This window comes from Propithecus coquereli, unplaced genomic scaffold (assembly GCF_000956105.1).
Source record: "Propithecus coquereli isolate 6110/MARCELLA unplaced genomic scaffold, Pcoq_1.0 Scaffold111, whole genome shotgun sequence".
In the NCBI taxonomy this organism is placed as follows: Eukaryota; Metazoa; Chordata; class Mammalia; order Primates; family Indriidae; genus Propithecus; species Propithecus coquereli.
The window spans coordinates 5,325,839-5,329,954 of NW_012135081.1; the positions used below are offsets into that span (position 1 = coordinate 5,325,839).

A 4,116-nucleotide genomic window follows, 5' to 3' on the forward strand; every position below is an offset into this window, starting at 1 on the left:
CAAGGCCTGGTGGGTGGACGTGGCTGCAGGCACTGCTTGGCCCAGTGGCCTTTTTTACCGCACTTGAAGCAGGTACCTGGTAGAGGGCGGCTGGTCACCTTAGATGAGGTCGATGGCTTTTGGGTCCTTCCGGCCGCAGGGCTGCAATCAAGGCTTGGGCTTGCAGGCATGCCTTTTGGCAGATGCAGGCCTCTTTTTGGGCCTCTGCCTGTTCATCTTGGGAATTAAAGATTTTAAACGTCATGTTTACCAGGTCTCAGAGAGGGATCTGAGAGTCCTCCTCTGCCTTTTTGAGTTTTTTTTCTGATATCAGGAGATGACTGGGTAATGAAGTGGGTCGGAAGGACAGTAGCTCCTGTCGGGGAGGTAGGGTCTAGGCGAGTATATTGGATAAGAGCGTCTGTAAGGCGGCTGAGAAAGGCCTCGGGGTAGCGAAATTTTTGGTGTATGCGGTGGGGTGGGGGTCATTAGAAAACGAGCCTAGACGTTTTTTTTATCTGGGAGAGGTCAGAAAGGGAAAAGGAACATGTATTTGTATGACGCCCTTGGCCCCGGCCACCTCACGAAGTGGACAGAGAAGGGCCGGGTCAGGAGCAGTTGCGTGTGAGCTGGCTGCACGGCTGCTGCTGCTGGCGGCCACCGGGCTCGGAGCGGCACCTGCGGCCCGGAGCCGCTGGAGGTGCCGCGCTGTATCTTTGGTGACCCCGTGGGGCGCCTGACGGGACGTGGCCTGGACGCCGGGGCAGAGGCGGAGGCTGCTGAAGAGACGTCTGAGGGGGTGGTGGGGAGGGATCTGGAGAGAGAGAAGAGTTGTCAGTCAGAAAGACCTGCGCAGGGTTACAGGTTTGACGGAGGTAGGGGCGGGAGCGCAAGTAGAACGTGCGCATGTCAGGGGCTCGCAGGAAAGCCGCTGTGTCGCAATGAAGGTGAAGGCGGGCGCCGCTCGCCAGCGGAGGTGGGATCCCGAGGCCTCTTTGGTCTGCCAAGGGCACACCACTGGCCCCTCTCGCCCGCTGCGCCGGGGAGGTGGAGCATGAGCGCATGTAGAAGAAAGCCTGGAGGATGCAGATAGCCTGGGGGAGATGTAGGGGAGACTTTAAGGAGTTAAGGGAAACAGAGAGAGCTGAAAAGGCATCTGGAGAGATAGGAAGAGACAGTGCTGGGTGATGAGAGGACAGTGTCAGGGAGAGAGAGAGAGAAAAAATAGAGAGATAACGGGAGGGCGAACAGAAAAAGGCTTGGACATATGGGATTTCTGACCATTTGCTGTTTCTGTGACAAAAATTGTCAAGGTCTTGTAAGACACCGAAATCGAAAGTCCCATTTTTAGGCCATTGAGAGTCATTGTCCAATTTATACATCGGCCAGGCAGTATTGCAGTAAAAAATGAGGCGCTTGGGCCGGATGTCTAAATCCAGGGCTTTTAAATCGGCCAGTAGACACCTTAGGGGCGTCTCGTGAGGAATTTTAGAAGATTGGCTATCCATGTCGCCCCAACCCGAATGGGGGGAATAGACGGGAACAGTTTCCTGACTATGGAGGCCACAGAAGTCTGGGGGACATCTCCCCGAGACTAGTGGGCCGGAACGGAAAGTGGGGAGAGGAATTCAAGCGTCCCGAATAACCTCAAGCCCCGGAACAGGAGAGCCTCTGACATGGGCCCACAGTTTAACGGACCGGAACAGGATCCGGTGGGGGAAACAGAGACTCCCAGTGGGGGATTCGGGTTGAGATAACACAGGGTGACTCACCCAGGCCGAGAGAGAATCAGGGACCTGAGGCGTGGCTGAAGATCCTTGTCTGGAGGGTCCCCGGAATGGGGGGGATGCCGCCCTGAGACCACGGTCCTGGCGGTGCCACTCGCCCTTCCCGGGTTTCGGCACCAAATGTAAGGTTTTTGAATGGGTGGTGGCAGAGAAAGAAAGACAGGCAGAGTGAAAAGGGCAAGCAACGAGGCTTTATTGGGGGAGGGGGAAAGAGAGTGCCCCCCTGGCGAGGTTCACTGGTCCCGAGAGAGGGGGCCAGAGAAGTCGCACACCGGGGAGTGTTGAGCAGACTTATAAAGATTTTAGAGTTGGGGGATGGGGGTTTTTCTTCGGCGCAAACTTTTGGCACGCAAAGTGCAGAGTTCTTTGTTATAGTCTAGGGTGGGACTTATGGGTTCCTCCTTTTCTCTAGGGAGGGGAGGGGTGCATGCCACCAGCCTTACAACCATAGTCACCTGTTTTACCTTGGCTAGATTTTTATCATTTCGAGTAGGGTACACTTATTAAGCCAGTTATACTCCAGTAACCTTGTAAATGAAAAAACGTTAGAGAATTAAGAACAAGTAATGGAGTCATTATTTCACTGATTCTTATCTAATTTCAGGAAAATCATGTCCCTAAAACAGCAATTCTACCTGATAAATTCTTTCCATGTCTAAACAGAAATGACAAGAATAGTGAAATTATGGGAAGCCTATGGTACTTTACTAGACATTGTGTGCTTGTAATAGTTCAACACTTGTAATATTTGATAATCAAGAGTAAATTAATAGGCTAAAATTTAACAAATATACTTTAATAAGTATAAAGATAAACAATTAGGTAAGCTTGTGGGGAAGCTGACCAAGATACATAAATTAGGAGATACAAGTGTCCATCTAAATTTTCTATATCATCATTTTTTTTTACAGAATGTTTATTAAAGTTGTTTAATATACAATTTCTCATTTTTCATTTAGAAGTCATTTATTGTAAAGATAATTCTTTGGTCTGATGACAAACAGCAGCCACAGTGATTATTCTGGACCTCCACGTTGGATAAATTTAATTTCTTCTTGAGCTACAGATTTCCTTCTGTAGGTTCTGAGGTAATATTTTTATTATTTCTGCAGTGTCTGGTAGACCCTGATACATCAGTAAATCTGGTGATTTACTTCCCCTAGAATGTTGGGAAATTGCAGAAGAGTGAGATGGTAGCCCTCTTGATCTCAAAGCTTCTGATATATTGGGTTTAGGATTGTCTCTTCTGTCAGGGAACCTTATTAATGGAGTGTGTGGCTTGATTACCTGGATGACTCTGCTGGCAGACGCCATCTTGCTTCCCATCATGACCCCCAAGAAGGGGCAGCTTCTGGGGCACAATGAGCCTCTGTGACAGTGGGAGCTGTGGGTAGCTGGGGGCCTGCTTCTGTAATATTTTTAATACTTGCTGGATTTGACTGTGAGCTTATGTTTTTGGTTTTGAGCTTCTGGATTCTGGGATTTAGATGGTATGCCATGGTGATGTTGCAGCAGAGTTGACTGGGAATAGACCGAGAGGCACACAGAAGTAAGCAAAACAGGTTTTATTCACACTGGCTGTCAAGGCTCAGAGGGGTCTTTGCTCTCCCCAAATTCTGAGCGCCAAACAAAGAACGTAGCAGTCTTGTATACACTTTGCTTAAGGAGGAAGAGGGGCACGGTTACAACAGGGTTAACTTTAGTGGGGCAGAGTCCTAAGTTACTTCAGGGCTTGGTACGCTAATTGCTACAGCTGATTTATGAGGGCGCAGCTGCCGGGAAGGGTTGTAGGGGAGGAAACCCGGTAGTGGAATTTTCCAATTTTCCGCTTCAATGAGGCCTGGGGACATGTTCTCAGTGCCTAGACTAGCAGCTACAAGACACAGTCTAGCCCAATATGGCCCCTTTTTCCCTGACCCAGCTTTGCCTCCTGGCTATTCTGGGGACAGGGTTGGATCTTTCAGGCATCCAGTTTTCTGTCCCCAGCTTTAAACCTGGTGTGTCAATAAGGACAGACAGGCCCTGTCTTTCATAGCCATCTTGGATGCCACATGGCTATTTGAGACCTAAGAGGACTGGGAAGGACCTTAGGGATGGCACTCTTGTTGCAGTTTCAAAAGTCTTTTCAGTAATTTAAAATGTTAAAGTCCTGCTAGGTAAAATTGAAGAGGATAATCATAAAATGTCGAAGTCATTTGTAAGTTAAAATACTAAACCATTAATTATTGAACATAGGTTTAAGTTTATATATTTTGACGTCTTATTTCCATATGATATAAAAAGCTCAATATATTTAGATGTACTAATAAAAATTGGGAACTGATAACAGTTCACAGTTACTTTAACTTCC

At 48.3% G+C, this 4,116-nt stretch overlaps 1 pseudogene; it reads right to left on the reverse strand.

Annotated features, from left to right (window-relative positions):
* Nucleotides 1–2,272: 2,272 nt before the first annotated feature.
* Nucleotides 2,273–3,127, reverse strand: LOC105816479 (annotated as a pseudogene).
* Between the last annotated feature and the right edge of the window lie 989 nt (nt 3,128–4,116).